A 22,078-nucleotide genomic window follows, 5' to 3' on the forward strand; every position below is an offset into this window, starting at 1 on the left:
GTGAAGAAAAGACATTTTGTTTATCTTTGTGCCTCTATTGTTGCCTCAGAGAAGTGTATATAAGAATACCACAATAAGAAGTTGCAATTGCTGGTAACTGTGAAGTCAGGAACTATTATTTATAATGATATTGTTGAAAACAAAGCCAATAAAAAGCTCATATGAGTTATTGCACTAGGAAAAATATCATTGATCTGAAGGTCAGAATGTCTTAGCTAAAGTGTTTTGTCTCAAACTTTTAAAATATTATTTATTATTGTTGTTATTATTAATATTATTATGTGCATGTGTATACAGGTGAAGGCCTTTTGGGGGGCGGGGGGGTTCTGAAGGTCAAACTCAGGACGTCAAAGAAGTGCATTTACGAACTGAACCATCTTTCTGGCCCTTGCTTCAGACCCTTATGAGGAGCAGTTGATCAGTTACAACAGGGGAGGGGTAAGTAGGAGGATTTATCGTTAATATTTTACTATCAGGAAGCTCTCAATCACTTGCATATTTACCCCTGTGTCTACCTAGTTCCATGGAGTAACTGTACTACTGTTACCTAATCACTCATAAGACATGAAGGAGGAGTGAAGCCCTGGTGGGATAGCTCCGTGCTGGAGCACAGACTGGGGTGCACGAGTCTCTGGATTCAGTTTAGGGGTGAGGGTGATGGAAAAATGAACTTGACTAGAGTAGAAGGATCCACGTCTAGTCTTGTAGTCTGGTCAGAAGGTTTAGACAGCGGGGCAAAGGTCTGTCAATATTTAAACCCCACAGTTACTCAAATCATATTTTCAGCATTTCCTTACAAATAAGAGATGGGTGGTGAGCAAGACTGAAGAGGTTGGCTGAGTGGCAGAACTAGGTTTTGCTCCCAACCCTCTCCAGCTTTGCTGTACGGCACCACAGTCTCCAACCGGCATGGAATGAATGCATTAACAGGAAATGTTCATGTTAATGGTATTTTACTCATCTTTTTCACATATGCACTTCTTAGTTTGCAAAGAATGGCTTTCAAGGAATTAACTCCGAGTGCTCACTAGGTGCTTTGTAAGTGTATAGTCCTCCCCACGAATAAGTCTGCCTCTGTGTGCGTGGCTTGAGAGAAATCTAGAAATGAATCCTTGTGCCTTTGCATTTAGAGTGAAATTTTGTGATGGTAACTCCTGCAAAAAAAAAAAAGCAATAAGTACATCTCAAGTATCTCTCATTGTCTCCTCCTCTGCTCAGGGAGATGGGTGTGGAGAGCTTTCAGATCCTCGCATAGTGCCTTGGCTCAGTGGGATGAGGGGACACACGGAGAGCACAGAGGCAGTGTGGCCCTTAGATAGGAGCTTCTGCCACAAATGTTAAAAAAGTAATATGTATATATTACATATGTATGTATGTATATGTTTATATGTATATACACATACAAGGTCAGCAAAGGAATTAGTAAGACCATGTAAACCAGCAATCTGACAGGCTACATTATTCTAGGAAAATACATGTTGAAAAGCCATTTCCCATGGAATGCTGTCCGTCACTGAGTTTATTGGTTATTGCAGCTTCCTGGGGATCTTGCTGGCCTGGGATACTCTCAGCAGTGAGATGGTGAGATGCACCTGAAATGTTCTTCAGCACAGCGGGAGACTCTAACCTGCTGGCCCGAATCATTTGGCGTGTAGTCCATGCCAGAATTACTGTGGTAATTACGAGTGTGAGGTGATAATTTGTGCTTGTGGATACCTTTTTAAAATTGGAGACCCAATCATCTAGTTCATATATATCCTCCTTTATAATGTTGGTTTAGTAAACAGAGCAGGTGTTCTTTAATGGTAGCTGCATTCTATCCTCTGATCGTAAAAGCAAAGATTGAAGCAAAACCAAAGCTACTACACTCGTGGCTGCTCTCCGCTCCTAAGCATGGGGATCTGCGTTATTCTAACTAGAAAAGAATGAGGAGTTTCTGGTCTGGGGACCGCTGAAGCTGCAGGGCATCTTTTCACTGCGAGAGGTGGGACTGTGGACTTTCTAACCAGAGCAAAGGAAGAAATCCCACTCCGTAGCTCTCTCTTGCCTCCTTTGGTCCACCCACTGATGATCTCATTAGTTCTATGCCAAGAGGCTCAGACTCTGCCTGGAGGTCCTGTCACTGGTGCTTGACTGCTCCAGAACCTTCTACCATAGGATGGAAAGTCATGAGATGGGGAACATGAAGCATAAGCTTTGGAACTGTAATACTAGAAAATAAAAAAATACAGAAGCCTTAAACGGTGGTTTTTACGTGCACACAAAAGAATTCATGTATGTTAGTATTCGAGGCATTTTGGAGGAATTAAATCTTAAGAAATTATGTTCTGAAGGAAGTTATAGGGACAGACATAAAGACAGGGAATAGAATAATTCACCAATATGCCAAAATTTGGAGATAGAGCCAGTGCAATTAAATTCTAGGTTTGCTCGTGAAATTATAATCACTAGTGAGATGGATCACCTCTCTAAAATAAGGATTAAACTTTATTCTCTTATGTGGGTTTCTAGCAGTTCATGACTGTGATTATATTCTCTTTCTCAGACTGAAATAAGAAAGTCTGAACATGACACCATATGCGGGGAGAACAGAGGAAAGGTTAGAAGCATGCAGGAGATTGCACATGTGTGCAATCAGGAAGGACCCCATTCTCGGGATGTGCACACATAGATTCTTTTAAGGAGTATGTTAGTTTTGTATTATTGTAACATAATACCTAAATAATCATAAAGGGAGGGTATATTTGGGCTCATAGCTTTGAAAGTATTGCTGTGGGGTCACTTGATCCTATTGCTTTGAGTCTGTGGTGGCTCTTTATATCCTGGAGAAACCATGTGACTAAGAAGGCCTCTTCCCTTTGTGTTTATTGGGAAGTAAAGAGCAGGGACCAAAGTCCCAACCCTTCTAAGGACTCTCTCCAGGGGCCTAATTCCCTTCATCTATCCCCCTTGCCTCTCAAAGGTTCCATGAACTCCTACTAGTTTAAATTGGCCAGGGACCATGAGCCTTTGGAAAATCTTCGTATCTGTAGTACCACATTTTCTTGCCTCGTCCTTGAACTAGGAACTCTGAAGCAGGACCCACCTGCACTGTAGCACAGCCTCCACGTTGCACACATGCATGTCACAATCTGGAAAACAAAACAACAACAGAACACGCTGCCTAAAGGAGCTCGTTTTTGGTAACATACTCTAGAAAGTTCACTGTCCCCTCAACTTCATTTTCTTGGTTCTTTTCTTCTGACAAGATAGAGCAGCAAACAAGAAAAAGATAAAAAGCTGAGGAAACCTGGCATTTTGCTCTGGATCTCCAAACAGCAGCTGCAGAGGTACCACACTGGATGTGTTGGGCACAGTGCTGCTAACTTTGCCGCCTGTCCCAGATGCCCACATCCACAAATCATGTGTTAAAAATAAACCCTTAACTAGAGACTCAAGTGTCCTCTCTGCCCTGTATTAGCGTCTTGAATTCTCTTCATGTGCTAAGAGCTATTATAAGTATTCTCCTCTGGTTTTCACAACAGCTCTCTGAAATGGACACTATTATTATTGTCTCTGCTTAAGGAATGAGGGATCGGATATACTTAGGAAGAAAGTGGCCAAGCTCTCTTACACCAGATTCTGGGCTCTTTTTACTCCTCTACTGCCTATAAAAATCAAAATATAAATTGCTTGAGATGTGACTTCATACTAATCTTTATTCAAACATCCTTCTTTAGTAATAACTTTTAATTATTTTATTGCAAAAGTAATATAGATATTCACAAGCTGTTCTCCCTAAGTTCTTAGTCTAATGTTACGGTTTGGAAAAAATAACCTATACCCAAATGCATTGGAATAGTAAGAACGATCATGCATTATCTTAATTAGGGATTCTAGATTTCTATTGCTGTGAAGAGACACCATCGCCACAGCAGCTTTTAATAAAGAAATGCATTTAATTGGGGATGGCATACTGTTCAGGGGTTTAGTCCATTATTGCCATGGAGAGAAGCATGGCAGCATGCAGAGTGACAGGGGGCTGGGAAAGGAGCAGGGAGCTCTACATCTTGATCTGCAGGCAACAGGAAGGGAATTGTCACCCTGGGTGTGACGAGCGTGTATGATGCTATAAAGCCCACCTCCACAGTGATGCATTTCCTTCAGGAAGTGCACACCCACCCCAAGAAGTATGTGCCTCCTAATAACACTACTGCTGTTGGGCTAATCATTCAAACCCATGAGTCTATGGAGCCATACCTATGCAAACCAGCACATGCATGCTCCCACTGTAACTCAGCTTGGCCAACCCAAGTCACGCCATGAGATGTTTTTAGGAACTACTTTACACCAGAATTTCCTTGTATTGTTCTATGACACATATTAAAGGCTCCGAAAAAGTAATATATGGTCATTGCATCCAACTCATAATATTCAAAGAATATGTAGAAAATGAAGGCTATACACTATTATTCCTTCTTGTTTATGGTGTATCAAAAAGGTCTAGAGGGGCCGGTAACATGCAAAGCCCCACTTTAGGGTTAAATAGAGTCAGGGTTTATGTGTGTTTGATTTTCCAATATACTCACATAGACCATCCGGTCTTCCATTTATCTCTGGGTTCTGGAGCCCCTTAATGTCTGTGAAGAAGAGTTCTTCAAATGTTAATATGAAGTCACTTTAGATGACTTGGTGAAGGATACACCATAGATTTTCTGATTCATCAGTCCTAGGAAGGAGTTAAAGAGCTTTCATGTTTAACAGGTACCCAAGTAATGCTTGTGCATGAAGTCCATGGAGCAAACTTTAAGGACCACTGTAACAGTCCTTCAAATGAAAGTTCTTGGCAGAAAGTTAGTCTTTTGGAAATCCCGTAAAATTCAAGTGTGAGAACATGACCTTGATGCTATTATTTAGAACCAAACTCAGTGACATATGGTAGCATAGTTAGTAGCACCCTTTGTAAGGAAACCCATATATAAAACCTTTATTCAACTGTTCTCCTGTCTCTATGACAACGGTTAAAGTAGAACAAGAAAGAAAGCAAAGCTGTTGACACTGTTGCTAACACATCCTAAATGTCCAGATGAGTGCCGGTAGGAATGGAAGGGACAGCAGGACAAGGCCAGTTATATCCAGTCAGGGGCTTGGCATGGCATCTATCACCAAAGTCAAATGAATGTGTGACTTTTCTTAAGTGGGACAAACTCTATAGGAGGATGTTGACGCCACTGGCAGTTTTTATGAATTATACATGACGCTCTATTTTAAAATTCAGTGGAAAACTGCCATTTACCCTTACAACAAAGATATTATATAAGAAGGGAGGTTCCGGGTGAGTAAGTGTGAGGTGGTACCAACCTACCGGATCAGACACACACTGCTTTGTGGCCTCTGAGACCTAGCGGAAGACAGGAGCCTTCCAAGGCAGTGGAGTCTCACTTACTGGTCAAAGGTTCTAGCCCTTCTTGCAATGAGCTTTATGATTCCAATGGTCTGGAGTTTTATCTCCAACATGCTGCAGTAATATATAGCATCCTTTACATTCACTGGACACACCCATTGTACACAAGGTGACTTGTCCTCGGGAAACAATGTGTTAAGTTTAAGAATTTCCATCATGACTAGGAATGGGTGGAGCTCTAGGAGGAATAGAATTCTCGGGGAATTTATTACTCAACGGTCTATTGAGGGGCCCCCACATTCCAAACATTATTGCTGACTCAAGATGATTAGAGCCATAGGAAATGCGGATATGCATACACACACCAGTCTTGACCCTTCGAGAGCTTAAAGTGGTGATCAAGTGTCCTTATTTTGACATTTCCAAAACCCTGCTGTAATCATTTATCAACCTTTTAACAGTGATCACATAGAGAACTCTGCTGTGTGAAGGTTTACTAATGCTTAGAAATGGAGTTTCTATCAGAGAAATTTTTCTGTGTAGTGAACCGTGGTTCACACAAAACCTTACAACTGGTCAGACTGCAGCATTAGTGATGCCAGAGATGGAGGGGAACCCAGACCCAGGAGATGCTAGTACCCATCTCCCAAGTGGGGCACTCCTGTGAGAAAAGCTGATGTAGACTACACAGATTTCCCCCAGCATGGAGTCCTGAAAGATTATGAAATGGGAACGAGCTGTCGTGAGGAGCTATTCCAGCAATGGGGAATATGGCTTTTCATTTTTACCATTCCCACACCATTCAAAACACAATCCCTCATAAACCTCTGCTGCTCTGAAAATGAAAAATTCTCCCCTTATTTCTATAAAAGTGTCTATTTTGTCAGGGAAAGTCTTTTCAAACGCAATAAGTAAAAGCCAGAAAGACATGCAGCCATTGAATTTTAAGCCATCTGCATATTTATAGACAGTAAATCTCCCTAACCTCTAGAGTTCGGAAAACTCAGGATTTCCACAACTGAAAACAGAGAGAGCCCTGTTTCTACCACAACAAAAGAAATGTGTAAAGGGACAAAAGGCAGAAGCTGCTTTCTGAGGGCAGCACAGACTTGCCAGGTGCCTCTGGAGGCCTTTCACGTGTGTGTAAGCTCACACTCCCCACTGTGCTAGATGCTCTTCACAACATCAGCCCCGGGCTCTAGACCCTATAAGGAGGTCTTTGGAGGCATGGGTATTCAAATGTGTTTGTTGTGCTCTGAAGAAAGGCAGTCTTTCACAAATTCTGCCTGAAATCCCAGTCTGAACCTGTGCCCCCCACCTGAAGCTTCCTTTGCTTGTCTCCTGCACATACTCGAAGGACTTGTTGATAGAGGTTTCTGTCCCACCCAGTCCCACAGTCCTTCAGTCCCAAAAAAGTACACAGAGGTTTACATTAGTTATAAACTGCTTGGCCTATTTGCTCAGGCTTCATATTAACTCTTACATCTTAAATTAACCCATAATTCTTGTCTGTGTTAGCCATGTGGCTTGGTATCTTTTATCAGTGAGGTGTTCTCATCTTGCTCCCTCTATGTCTGGCTTCTTCTGTGACGACTGCAGACTGACTGTTTCCTCTTCCCAGAATTCTCCTCTTCTGGTTGTCCCACCTATACCTCCTGCCTAGCTACTGGCCAATCAGCATTTTATTAAAATAAGAGTAACAAGTTTTCACAGGACACAAGACCATTGTCCCACAGCAAAGGCTGTTGCGTAAATGTTGACAGATATGGCCAGTAGGCGTCTATGAATGTGTTGTTAGTAAATACTTGACTTTTTGTGTTATTGTAAAAATGATAGTAACCTCTAGTTGGACACACGTGATAGTGGATATTTATTTTCCAAAGGTGGTTTATACAACAGTTCTGGATTTGTTGGCCCTGGCAGTTATCACACACCTAGATATTAATATTCCCTTCTAAAGATTTCGTGAGTCTTTGGATGAAGTCTTCACTAGGAAGAGGAAATATTGGCTTTCTTGATATGCCTTTTGTCTTGATTTAAGCTGTTAGAGGCTCTCCACCTCAGTGACACTAATGTGTGTTGAGTTAAAACTTGTTAATTCACCTGGGAAGATTATATTTGAAGATAGGAATTCACTGGTAGCCTTTTAACTTCTCTAATTTTTGGACTTTTTGATACTATATGAAAATAGATATATCTTAGGGAACAAATATCCGTTAGTTCTGACCATTCACTTTCTCACATGGAATCGGATTTCTCCATAATTAAGTAATTAAGACAGGTACCTGTCACTGCACACATAACATATATGTTGAGACCTGGAGTCACCAAGTTGGTGAGCAGTGATCTATGGTATATGATGACCCTGCAAGAGTGACATATGTCCAGGTCTCACTTTTGTAACTGATTATCCATGAGTAGTCTTCTAATCCTACAGGTATATAATATTTTTAAATATTAACAATTGATGATTCCAACATAATTTTCAGGATTTTGAACATTGAAGAGAGATGTCTTCACATCCTTAGATGATTTGATTTAGCAACAAGAAAGTGTAACAGATAAAATTGCACCGCAGACAGTGAGTCTGTTTACACTGTTTCAATCGGACATTAAACATCCCGCAAAAAAAATCATAAACTGTTTTTATTCAGCCTAAAATGAAAGATGACATGTGGCGAAATTAAAATATATTTACAAAAGCTCTGTTATTAACACCTAATATTTCCCAACATACCACTGTGCGTTTCAAAGCTCATACTGTATGTAATAAACATACTTCTAGTAGGCACCCCAAATCCTTAACATGGGGACAGAGACTCTTATGCAAGAGATGGCATCATTATGACAATAGATAGCCAGCCAGAAACAAAAGGCAGCATCTTCCAGGAATGCCGTAAAACACGCAACTTGAGAAACAAATTACTCCACAATTATGTACCTCTCTCAAAAAGAAAACATTTACTTTTCCCCATGCTGAGGAATATAAAGCAGTTTCAGACTGCACTAAAGAGGCATGTGTAAGCACAGAGGTATTTTGAATTCTTAAATGCTATCCTCTGTGAATAAAGAGTCAATGACATTGTCCCAGCCCAAAACTTTAATAAGAATAGTACTTACAAGCAAGTTTCCTCAAAAACAGTCTTGTAGTTTTACTTTCGGACAAATTCAAATACATATGCATTATTATATACACTATATCACTTTTAACATTTACAATATACCAAAACATTTACTTTGGGGAAAACATTGAGCCCCAGTGATAGTTTGCATCCATTTTATGTGATAAAGATGATTCAAAAGGTACCCGCATAAGTATTTTTGTGTTATTGGAACTGTTGGTAGAAATTCTGGGTTCCAAATAGACTTCTCTTGTCAACTGACGCGAAAGTTCTAGAAAACAGGTTAATTGTTTTGTTGGGATGAATAGAACAGAATTGTTTCTTGTCCTTTCTCTTCCTGGCATTGCTACTGTTTACCATACGTCCTCTCTTAGGAAAGCAGCTTTTATTCTTCCTAATGTCCTTCCCTGTACTTTAGGCTTTCTGTATCTTCTTCTCTATTGGCAAACTGTCCGCATCTCTGCAAGCTGGCTGATACCTCCCATCAGACTGGCTGTAGCGTCATCTTTAGGGAAAGTTCCTGGGGAAATGTTCAGAGGCAGAGGTAGCGGTTTGCAACCTGTGAGGCCTGACCGCCTTGGAGGTCACATCTCAGATGTCCTGCATCACGAATATTTGCCTTACAATTCATAACAGTAGCAAAATCACAGTTATGAAGCAGAGACCAACCAATGTGATGGTTGGGAGTCACCGCAACAGGAGGGACTCAATTCAAGGGTCACAGCATTAGGAAGGTTGTGAACCACTGTCCTAAAGCGTTGCCAGATGGAAATGGTTTTCACTAACTTCCCATTAAATTGACCAAAGTAGAAAGAATGCTTGTGAATAATGCAGCATACATTTTACTCGCTCCATAAACCAAGAATTGTGGCACCTATGGAGCACAGATGTAGACTTGAGATGTGTACATGGAAGTATATGTACTGGGCTAAGAGGAGGGGAGTATGGCTTCGTCAGCGGCCAGCCCCCAGCCAGCTGCCACCGGATTTCACGAAGGGCTAAGTGGAGAAACCGAGCAATCGTTCTCACGACTGTCACATAAGATAAATAGGAGCTGGCATTCGGAGTCTGGTAAGAATCATAAAACTGCAGGCTGATGGTGCCTGCCGTCCTGTGGTTCAGAGAACGTGTGGTTTGCAGATGCTACTCCACCTGCCTGGGTGCTCAGATGAGAACAGAATTTCTGTTGCAAGATGAGTCCAGCTTGGTGAGGGCTGTTAATTTCAGCTACTCAGGAAGCTGAGGCAGGAGGATTCCAAGGTCAAGGCCTGCCTGGGCAACTTAGTGTAGCCTTGTTTCAAAATCTCAAATAAATGGACAGAGAGATTCTGAGAACATTTTTAGCACTGTGCCAAAGTGCTTGCCTAGCAAGGTCCAGGCCCTAGGCTCAGTCTACAGTGTTGCCAAAAGAAAGATGAGAATCCAGAAACTCCTCTTCTGAACACCAAGACCTTGCTCCTTGTGCTCTTAACCCAACCTTACTGCAACCAAACTGGTATTTTTCAGCTGCCTTGGAAGCTCACTTAAGGGTGGGTTTTCTGCTAAGTCCTGGGCTGAGGGCTGAGGGGATGTCATCTCCCTTAGCTCTGAGAACAGCCTTTTGTAGGGGAGGTGGCCTGGCGACATCAGAGTCCTGACTGTCCAGGTCAGCAGGTTGTGACTGAGATTCATCAGTATCCCCAAGGACCTTGAGATGGGTCTATGTTCGTCTTACATCAATACCAATGCCGTTTTCCCTCTGTTTTGCACTGAAAATATCCTTAGTTCAGTTCTAATCAATTTCAGAGCCCTACAATTCCACGGGGAGGCGATTAAACGGGAGGAATCGCATCGCTCCCCTTCAGATTGCTTTGAAGATGCCTATGGCATCATGTTGATCTTTAAGAGGTATTTAAGGGAAATGTTAGCATCTTTGCCCAAAAAGAATGCTAAAGATACTAATTACTATGAAAAATGCATACTCAAATACATCTCTTTAATGAGTTACTGCTTGATTAAGCTATGCCTGAGGCAACACACAAATTTTTCAATATTTAATTTATGATCAAGTATCAGGATTGTAACATTTGGATTATGATAACTTTCATTTTAAAAACTAATATTCCTTTGGAAAATCATTTTTTGTTTCCCCCAGTCTTATTTTCTGACAATGTACGAACTGTTTTCTCTGGAAATTTTACAGGGAAGTTACTGTTGTAAGAGGCAAAAGTTATTAAGTCATTTATAGCTCGATGGGCCATTAGGAGAATAAATGATGATATTCTCAAATGCAACTCCAGTTTGCCATCCTTGGGTGGTTTTCTGTGTAGATATTTATAATTTGTAACTTGTTGAGAGGAAACAAAATGAAAGCATTTGCTTAGTAGATGCAAGAACCCTGGGTCCTGGCTGGCGAGACGATGGCATAGGTGAATTGCCACCAACACGAGCCTGAAGGCCCAAGTTTGCATCCTCAGAACTCATGTTAAAAGGTGGGAAAAATAAAAGTGGAGCTGCACACACCTGTGACCCCAGCATTGGGGGAGGCTCAGCTGCACACACCTGTGACCCCAGCATTGGGGGAGGCTCAGCTGCACACACCTGTGACCCCAGCATTGGGGGAGGCTCAGCTGCACACACCTGTGACCCCAGCATTGGGGGAGGCTCAGCTGCACACACCAGTGGCCCTAGCTTTGGGGGCAGCTAAGACAAGCTGGATCCCTAACGATTATTGGCCAGCCAGCCAAGTGGTATCAATGAGCTTCATGTTTATTGAGAAACTCCCTCTTAAAACATAGAGGGGTAGAGAGAGATCAAGGAAGACACTTGATGTCAACCTCCAGCCTTCACAGGAACATGTGTGCACACTCACACTAACATTACATACAGCACACAGCCAGCACACAACATTCACACAACACGGCACATACAAAATAAACCCAGGTTCCATCTCTGGCACTGAGGAAAATGTGCATGGTGTATATTGGTTGTGTCTTTGGCTCTAATACTAGAAGGTGGTCTAGGAGGTCGCAGCTTTCATCAGAAAAAAGAAAAACGAAGCTATTTAAAAGCCAAGGCTTTTTCTTTTGATTATGGCATTTATGTAATAGCATTGACAAGTCTGTTGATTCAGGACCTTGAAGCTGTTAATTCCAGGAAATACGTGTGATGGCTGTGCTCCCTCAGTGACTGCAAACAATCCCAAGGAACGAAGAGCGTATGCATTAGCATGGTGTGACCCAGGTTCAATCAGCAATACAGAACTTAACAATTGTGGTCATATTTTGTAATTTATTTGCTGTTATGAAAAAAACCTCTGCACCTGTTTCATGTCTGTTACCTAGTTTCAAAAGGAATAGAATTAACAATCATAGGTTATAATGAGGTTTATAGATAAATAAATATCTTACCGCTTTGAGTTTTTTTCACAGTTTCCATCATGAACTTCCGACTTTTCTATTTCTGCTAGTGCAGCCCCAATCCTTTACTCTCCCTCAGTATAAAGCTATCAAATAAGCTGACAGCATCCCCAGCACAAAAATGCAGCTCCTAGATGTTGCTGGAGAAATACGCTCAAGGTCTCTAATGCATTTCAGAGGTTTGAAGAACATACATTTTATATTCAAAGAAAATGGTGCTGACTAAGGTACCCGAGTGGATTATATGTCTTCATTCATCCAGGAATGAAACAGCCAACATATTTATACTGCCACTTTCACCTTCTCTTTCTGTTCTCTCCCCGTGAGTTCCTAAAACTTCTGAGGAACTCAGCTGCCCTTCACCATCTCCTTCCCCAGAGGAAGTCTAAAAGCTGCCATTCCGTAGGAAAGTGGGAGCTGGAAATGTTTCTCCTAAATGGAAAACGGCTGCAGGGTGATATGATTCTGAGGTCTTTTGTTCGGCATGCACCAGTGCTGGTACCCAGGAAAATGCCTGGTGTAGGATTGGTTCTTGTTCAAGAAGCTCAATATAGGAGAAAAAAAAACAGATGTAACACTATAGAGAGAAGACAAGCGAGACAGGTGTGAAGCATCTGTCGCTCAACTCAAATGGTTGTACCCCTTGTAGAAGCAATAGTAAGGAATTACATTAATTAATCTTTCTGTACAAAGGAGCCTGCCTGCCCAGAGTTTTGGGAGTGAAATTATTTGGTCTGAAGGGATATAGAACAAAACCATGCTAACCTACCCAGCTATTCATATTTAGAGAAGTCTTTTCTCATCTGGAGTAACACTTTCTGAGGCCTTGTGGCTCTGATTAAAGTAATGGCTTTCCTCTGGTTGAACTGCCAGCAGAAATACTTCATTTTTATTGTCAAACTTAGCTTCCAATTTCCATCTGTACTTTTTCAGTCAAAGTGCAAGACTTTCTTCAATAATTGGTATAACAAGGAAATTTTGTACTTTTTTGAATATAGTTTAGTTCACAACACTTGAGTTACTTTGTTTATTGAGCCAGTTCTTGGAATTAAGTTTGGGTCTTTGATTATATAACCTGTATGATGGGAGACAAACCCTACACCAAGTGACATCACTCCATCGAGGCTGGGCTGAAGATGAACATTAATGAAGGCTCAGTTTCCCACTCCATGTAGAGCTGTTACCAGTTAATGTTCCATAGAGGACTGTCAAGCAGTTAGCACAAGAAATATGTGCTGAAGACTGGTTAGCAACAGGCATGGTGGCACCTATCATCTGACTTAGTGAGTTTAAAGTTAGCCTGGGCAACTTAGTGACACTTCATCTCAGACTTCAGAGGAAGCTGTGGATATGGCTTTGAACAAGCTTGTGTAGCATGCACAAACCCTGAATTCAATCCCCAATGCTGGTAAGAAAGAAAAGGCTGGTAGATGTGGTCCCTGATGCCTTCCTGGGTCCTCATTCACCATAGCATAGCCAGGTCGTCAGGACAGCTGGTGGACGGTTGGGAACCTATCAGGGCAGAGCATGCAGGGGTCACCTCAGAGCATGGCATGCTGGGAAAGTGTCTACTCTTTGGCACAGGAGCAGACACCATCATCTACCCCCACATTAATCTTTCATTGATCAGTCAACTTGAAATGTTCAAGAGATGGTTTGAATCTCTAGCTTCTTGTCTGTACAACACCTTGTTGTATTTGGTCATGACTGGTCGGCTTATTAGTGGTTTAAGAAATACCTACAATACGCTTTCTTGATTCAGGATATTTGGGGGGGGTATATTCACTTTGAGGAGAATACTATTTCTAACATCATAAACTCCCCTTTAGTGGAGCTACTTCAACTGACAAGAAATACAGAGAAAATACTTCCCTGTAATATTATTAAAAAGCATTGACATTTTGAAAGTTATTAGAGTCGAGGATTTCTCAATATAGACTGAGACATTTTGACCATCAGTTGAAACTAAGCAATGAGCAGCTCTTATTTGTCATGATAGCTTGTGGTTTCTGAGGAATTTTACCAGCCTATAAGTCAATATTTTTATGTATGATATATGTGGATACACATGCCATCACAATCTGCTATGGGATAATGCTCTTGTATACTGCAAACATTTATCATTCATATTGGTTTAATAAAGTATTGATTGGACAGTAGCCAGGCAGGAAGTATAGGTGGGGTGATCAGACTAGGAGAACTCTGAGAAAAGGAAAGGTAGAGACACAGTGACCAACCGGATACAGAGGAAGCAAGGTGCGAATGCCTTACTAAGAAAAGGTACCAAGTAACATGTCTAAACATAGACAAGAATTATAGGTGAATTTAAGTAATAAGAGCTAGTTAGTAATAAGCCTGAGCAATAGGCCAAACAGTATATAATTAACATAAGCCTCTATGTTTATTTGGGACTGAACAGCTGTGGGACTGGGCAGGACAGAAACTTCTGTCTACAACAATCATATGAAGGTCAGAGGGCAACTTGAGAAGTTGGCTCTTTTCACTTACCTTGTGGGTTCTGGAGATGCAACTGAGGCCTTGACAACAAATGCCTTATACTGGAATCCATCTTGCCAGCCCATCTTTATAGTTTAAGAACCATCCACCAACATGGATGTGACACTGGGTCTGTAGGTGGTATGCCATGAGTTTGGGCATCAGAATATTTGGGCCTGAACTTCTGGTTTGGAGATCAGTGTGCATGTGAGCAAATCTTTCCCTTTTGAAAACTGGAAATTGGGTATTTGTTGAGCCCCAAGCAAGTGTACTAGTTAAGTAGACCATGCAAAGACGATGTAGAGAATACAAGTCTAACAAACAGTGAATCCATCTGTTGACGAATTCACATACCATCTGCTCCTCTGAGCATGTCTACTTACCCATTTCTTCAGAGGTGTGATCTGTTAAGATACAAATGCGCAATGTTTAATAATACAGTTCTTCAAACCCTCTTCCACTCAGTTATTTTCAACCCCGTGTGAAATGATGTGCTTTCCTTCCATGTGGACTGAAAGCCACAATTCCCACAGAATTCTTCACAATATCTTCAGTTAGGAATCATCCTATTCATTGTAAATATCTAAAGCATTGAATATAAAAGCCTCTTCCTTACAGCAGAGTGTCTTAGTGTTTATTAAAATAATGGCAGGTTAGACAGGAGCAAGAAGTAGTGGCGTGCTATTTTGCAACAGGAGGGCTATAAATAATGATGACAAACTGTGCATTTTGAAAAGCTCAGATGAAGAATATGGAGCAATTTTACCATGAAGAAATGGCAAATGCTAGAGAAGAACTTGATTCCAACAATATGTACTACATAAGAGTATCAAAACGTCACAATACAATTGTGTTTCCTCTGTTAATTAAAAATGAAGCAAAATGTCGGAAAATAGTAACTATAAAATTCCTCGTCTTTCAAAATGAAGTTCCTTCATGTTGAAAACCAATACCTTTATTTTCAGAGGATGAACAGTAATAGCAATGCTAATTTTTCAATGTGCCAAACATCTTAGGTATTAGAAACTACATGAATATCTGACATTTGCTATGATAAGATTGATTTTATTTGTCATAGATTAATAGTGTTTTCAGAATCCAGGTTCAGAACTATGATAATGTGCTATGAGATTCATTATTTTGTTACATCATATGTGCATACCCTGATACCTACAAAGTGTAATCTGTAGGTAACATAGACTACTGTAGATTTGGGCTGTGGTAGATGACTTCATCTGTGACATATTCATATCTACTAAGTGATTTACACATAGAAGAAAGTCTCTTGTGTGTTTTAGGTGTGTAAGTCTAAACATAGAGCATGTGAACCATGCCATGAGGGGGAGATGGCAGAACACGGAACATGAGTCCCAAAGGTAGTAGGTATGAACATTAATCATGGAAGAAAAGAGCAATCCCCACAGGAGTTAGCTACATATCTCATTGCAGTGTCAAATGCCCAACAGAAACAAATTTGAGGATGGGGGTTTGTTGTGGCTTCTGTCCATCACAGCAGAAAAGGCCTACTGGCCAGAACAACTCTATCTGGGCCAACAGGAAGGTCAAGTAAAGGTCACATTGTGTCCACCGTTAAGTCGAGAGAGATGAATGCTGGTATTTGGCTGGCTTTCTCCTTTTTTATTTGGTCGTTGGTCTCTGCCCATGAATTGATGCTGCCATATGCAGGGTGGGTCCTTTTAAACCTCTTTAGAAGACCCCATACAACCACATCCAAAAGTGTGTCTCCTAGGTGATTCTAAATCCTATGAAGCTGCTGCTTAGGGTTAGCCCTCAAACTGCTATCTCATGTTGTGGATCAGGGTACAGTTGTTTGTACATGATTTCAGATCATGTGCAAAAGCCCATGAACAACTGCCCCCACCAACTGCAGAGGAGGCACAAGCTCATTGGAATGAACTGTAAGTTAGCTATGTTTTTATATTTTCCTCCTGAAATTGTTTTAAATTTTCTAAATATTTTAGAGTTCTTCAGACTTTGAATTTATTAGCTATGTCTTCATGCTCAAAAATCTAATTCAGATTTTACTAACCACATCCTAGGTTGCAACAGAATGCACTGCAGTTACCATGGCAACTATTGGTGTTTCTTTCTGCTAACTTTTTTTTTTACGGGATTTATTCTTTTTCAGATCTTGAATTCTTGTGAAGATTTCTATTTCTTCACATTGTGAGCAGTTGAATTAATCTTTTTGGAGCTTTTTCTATGTGGTGAATTTTGCCCTTGGTCGCTTAGAACTTAGAACTTGAAAATGAAGTCAAGGGGGGAAAGCCTATGGAATAAGCAATAATGTATTTTTGTTGTTGTTCACGACTATATGACATGACTATAACAGATACTGTATTTTGGTCTCTTGATAAGTTCCAGGTTACATTAAAAAATACATGTAGATGGTATTAGGAAATGATTTGTATTAATAGTATTCTTGAATAATTGTTACCATCTCAGTGCATAGGTTGTGTGGTAACCATCTCTGTGATGACCACAGGGAAATGAATAGAAGGGATAAGGGCAACATGGTTTCATGAGTTTGTGGAGCTAACGCTGCAACACGATACATCTAGCATTTTCAGCACTGGCCTCATATCAGGCTAAAAATCATAAAAGTCATCAAAGCAGTGTCTGCTTCATTAGTTTTGGCACCACTGAACTGTTTAAAAGTGTTACTGGACCTTTTAATACAAGATGACGCTAAACCAACCGTAAAAATTTTTAAATTATGGTTGTTAACTTCCACGGGCAACAGCACATTTCTAAAGCGACAGACTGGGTAGGGTGGGGTGCTGCCATGCTAGGGTAGGGTGCTTCCATGATAGGGTAGGGTGCTTCCATGATAGGGTAGGGTGCTGCCATGCTAGGGTGGGGTGCTGCCATGCTAGGGTGGGGTGCTGCCATGCTAGGGTAGGGTGCTGCCATGCTAGGGTGGGGTGCTGCCATGCTAGGGTAGGGTGCTGCCATGCAAGGGTAGGGTGCTTCCATGATAGGGTAGGTAGGGTGCTGGCATGCTAGGATAGAGTGCTGCCATGCTAGGGTAGGGTAGGGTGCTGCCTTGATAAAATGTAGTCTAGGAAGAGTTTAAGAACTAGAATTTGAGGAGAACCTGGTAGGACCTTGGGGAAAAAACGGAGTTTATGTGAACAGACTCAGTAAAAATAAAACTTATGTACATTGTTGGGAGCACAGTCTTGTTCTTGGAAACGGGAAGCATACAGATCCTTGTTCCACACTGGCCAAGAGCCTACTGGAGTTGACCCTGTTGGTGACTTAGAAGACAGGACTTTTGAGGGTAATGGGAATTTTCAAGCAAAACGTGTTCTGTTTCTGTTACTGCTTTGAGTGCAATGTTAGAGGAGAGAAATTCATAGTAAACTATTAAACAAAGAAGGAACTAGGGCTTGGTTGTTTGGGAAAGTCTCAGCCCATTCAGATCACCAACTGTTCAGAATTCAAAGTCTACTCATGAAACTGTGACATGGGAAGAAAAGATATAGAGGGTGTGGCTGTGGTACACTTTGCTGAAATTTAAACATTTTAAAAGCTCAGAAGACTTTTTTTTTACCAGAAATGATTAAAGGTGTGCCTCAAAGATCTTCCTGCTTAAATTAGAGGTTATCTCATTCTGACTCAGAAATTTGGCCTTTAGACAGCTCAGTCAGAACCAAGGCAGAGAAAACTTTCATCCTGGAGACTAAGTTCTTGAGAAAAACATATCGAGAACACTGGCTGCTTGGACTGCAGGGAATGAAGAAAGTAAAAGGAGAAAAGAGGCTGTTAGATACTAGCATTTTCCTTCCAGGCAAAGGGGTAGTAGAGCTATTGCCAACCAAACACGAAAGACAAAAAGTGGGGGCTTCTGGGGTAAGTTCAACTCCTTGTCTTGGCCTGGGGAGAGCATGAGCAGAGCATTGAGTAAGTTCGCTGAGGCTTGTTATCTATTGAACTACAAGATCTTTTGAGTGCTCAGAGGCACTGATTGTGGTGATTGGTCATGCAGTATTCTAGGACAGATACTGATCAGCACAATGAAGATTTGGTAGATTTAAGAGAGAGAGATCAAGCGGTCCTTCAAGATCTTTGTGGTTGCCCATTCTGAAGGCTCTGAGCAGAATCTTCTACAGGAAGCCAGTTCTTTAAGTGCTATATTTTTAAGATGCTTTCTATTAAGTTATAAATGCATATTTTGTACTCAGGTACTGTCTAAGATTCCCATTTTATGTCCATTTCAGTGCCTATCACAATCACACTTAAGAATATTTCATTTCTCTTTAGTGGCAGAGTTGAGCATGACATTATGGAATGTCTTGTATCTTTCTAACAATGTTACATATGGGTCCATGACTTGGCTACAGTACATACAAACACTGGATGTCAACCTGAATCTTCAGGGCCACCTTAAAGAAGGCCATGGTGGGGAATTTTGTTTCCACATCTAGCTTTTGTTACATCAGAAGATAACTAAGTCTGCAAGTTGCAGAAAATGGTATGACCTGCATTCAGGTTATGTGAGCAAGGTGGGTTTTGTGAGAATGGCCAAGTCAATGCTCCAGAACATACCAACCTGAATCATTCAGTATCTTTCAGATCAACAGCAGGAGACCTGGGGAAGAAAGACATATGGGGTGCCAAGTGATGCATTAGCAATTTGCTAAACTACTAGAGGAAGATAAGTTTTAGGACAAAGGGTGGGGGAGAATACACTCTTAGAAGAAATTTTCATAAGAGACCACATGACTTTGTATTCTGGTTTGTTGTGGGATAGTTGTGCACTGTGTGAAAATGTGTTGCAGTGATTGGTGTAATAAAAAGCGGGTCAGCCAATAGCTAGCCAGAAGGTATAAATAGAATTTCCAGGGAAAGAAAGGAAGAAGAGGAAGAATCTTGGTGCACAGGAGACACAAAGAGGAAACAGCAGGTGCAAGATGGAAGAGAGGTAACGCCGTGTGATAGAATGTACATTAATAGAAATGGGTTAATTTAAGTTATAAGAGCTAGTGAGATGAGCCTAAGCTAATGGCCAAGCTTTCATAATTAATAAGTCTCCATATCATTATTTGGGAGCTGGCTGGTGGGACAGAGAAAGACAAACTACCCTGGTTTTAAGGATACTCTACTGTTTAGGGATCAACTGTAGAGAACAAATCTGTATTACTAATTCAAGAAGGGACTTATTAGAACATATTGAATGCCTTGCAGAGTAGTTGAGATTGCAAAAAAAAAAATCATTATAAACCTTTAGTTCCCTGAAGTTCTCTCACGGAAATAGACTGCTGTTAGCTGCTGTTTCCACTGGGAAGTATCTCTACCCTACACTCTATAACTCGCTGCACCCCAGCCAGGGCCTTGCACCCCACTTTCATCCTTGTGAAACGATGCTTTTCTTCTTAATTGGTGTGACCTAAAGTGTGTCTAGAACCAGAGGGCAGGCACATACAGAAGATGTAGCTTTCAGGCCTGCCCGACAGGAATATCTCAAGGTTGGTAGAGTTGGCAAGCAATTCACAGTGACCGCCCTGCCTACCCCAACAGAGGCCTAATGATTCAAATTAGTCAGACCATAAGAAACATTTCATTAGAAAAGCCAATCTTTGTTTGGGAGGTAACAGCAAAAAGATCAAATGCCTACAGATAGTTTTCCTTAGAATGTTACTAAATTTCAGGCTAAAAAAATGTAATGAAAAATGAAAAAAAAATGTAATGATTTTGGTTTTGGGTTTTCTTTTTTTCAATTTAAATTTTCTATTGGGTGATTTTTAAGTGGAGATAATCCAGTCCAACTTTTATCTTTTTATGGGCATTTGTCCCATTCGCCTGAAAACTTTGCTCCATCATATCGTTAAACTCTTCCAGTCTTTTCTAACCTGTGGCTAGAATTCGCCTCCATCACCCTTAGACAATGGCTTTGTGTCGTGGTTTGGTAGCACATTGTTGTCCTCCTCGTGAGCATGTTTTAGCAATGAGACACCTCGTTATCTGAACTAGCTTCAAAAATCCTAATGTCAAAAATAACCCCAGCTTACAATGGGCTTACAGCAGCGAGGGCAGATTTAGTAACTGAGTCAGCCTCAGGCCAGCTGCCGTTTGCTGGCTGGAGTCATGTGTTTGGTTGTCGTTTTCTGTCACTTAGACCCAGAACTGGGGTTTAGCTATAGGTTGTCACAGAGAAGACTAGAAATCAATAGTGGCGGACAGTCTCTTCCCGGCCCTCCCAAAACAGTAGGTATTATGGTATGGATGGGATTGACCTGACAATGGTTAGTCTAGCATCGCTACCTTCTGCTCACGCTGCACCCTTTCAAATTGCTGGAGTATTTATTCATGAGTGGAGCCTGGTAGGGTGAACCGCCTCTCATCCCAAGGCTTATTTGGACTGTCTTTCATGAGCGCCAACGAGGCTGAAATGAAAGCTGCTTAATAGCAATAGAAAACAACTAATCTCAACCAGCTGTTACTAGTTAACGACGGGCTCTAGAAGGGAAGCCAAAGCAGGCTCACAGCAAGTCATCAGGGACCGGTGTTGAACATTATTGTCTTTGTAACCTTTGTTTCTCCTTAGTAATTGATCTTAGTTTCTTCGGTCATCTCTACCTCTGGGCTTGCTCTTCTTTGGTAAAGATGAAAGAAATAGATGTATTTGCTTCCCCAAACCTCCACCCTTTCCATCATTATTTATGGCCCTGAAACTGGAGAAGGTGGCTACATACTCACCCTTCTTACTTAACAGTGGCAGATTGATTAGAGGACAGCTCTTACTATGGTGGCCACGTAGGGCATTGCACTCAGAACTCTCCTCGTCTGTGTCTACTGACAGCCTCCCTCCGGTCACTAAACCGTCCTGGTTTGGATGATAAATTTCCTGATCACCCTAGTTATGGCAAAGATGGGGTAAATAATAAAGTAGGAGAATGATCTCTGAAAATGTCAGTGGTCGTTGATGTGTTTGTAGAATCCAGCTTTTCTCATTAATAATCACGGGGAGAAAATTGCCTGCTTGACACTTGAGTTTCCAGCAACCCTTGAGAGCTAGTTTATCTATTGAGAGTGCTTTCGAGTATTTAAACAGTCGTGTGTATTTGCATGTATAAAAGTTAAATGACTCAGAATTTTTGTAGATTTGCAATAAATGAGAGTTTATTTTCCATCAGTAATTTTAGGGAAGGTTTGCTAATGAGAATTTCTTCAATTTAGAAACATATATGGAGATTTGATAATACATATTCAAGGTAGATTTTTTTTCAAAAATAACTTTTTACCACTTATCTATTCACTTTTTTCATGAAACTGCTTCACTTTAATATTTAGAAATTGCATTATATAATCACATTGTATACAATAATTACATAATAGTCCCACGAACCACCACCCCTTGCTCTCTCTAAAATCCTTGACCTCTGTTTCTTAATTATTGCTCTACATAGATAGATGTGTGTAATCCCAGATATGTATATGAATATAGTTTTCTCAATCTGTATAAAATTTCTTGTATGTGTATGATTTCAGGGCTGACCGTGGGGCTTGACTAAACAATTTGAGGACGTTCCCTTGAGGAAAGCTAATTTTTTCCACTCTCAGCATTCCTTAGTTGCCCGTAGCAATCATGTTAAGGATACTATTACTGCTGGTAATTATTAGTAAGGAAAAGGCATCTAAATAGAAAATATCTG

The 22,078-nt window shown here is 40.9% G+C and overlaps 1 protein-coding gene across 9 annotated transcripts in view; it reads left to right on the forward strand.

Moving 5' to 3' along the window:
* The window catches only part of Znf385b (zinc finger protein 385B), a 352,707-nt gene that overhangs the window by 196,509 nt on the left and 134,120 nt on the right, over positions 1-22,078 (forward strand). Inside the window, exon 1 of one of the 9 annotated variants that reach the window (XM_075984776.1) lies at positions 20,610-20,630. The exons of the other annotated variants lie outside the window; for them this stretch is intronic. The gene's annotated coding sequence lies outside the window, so the exon portion shown is untranslated. Of the gene's footprint in view, positions 1-20,609; positions 20,631-22,078 lie in introns of those variants that run through there. 9 annotated transcript variants of the gene reach the window in all.

This window comes from Microtus pennsylvanicus, chromosome 9, assembly GCF_037038515.1.
Source record: "Microtus pennsylvanicus isolate mMicPen1 chromosome 9, mMicPen1.hap1, whole genome shotgun sequence".
Classification (NCBI taxonomy): domain Eukaryota; kingdom Metazoa; phylum Chordata; class Mammalia; order Rodentia; family Cricetidae; genus Microtus; species Microtus pennsylvanicus.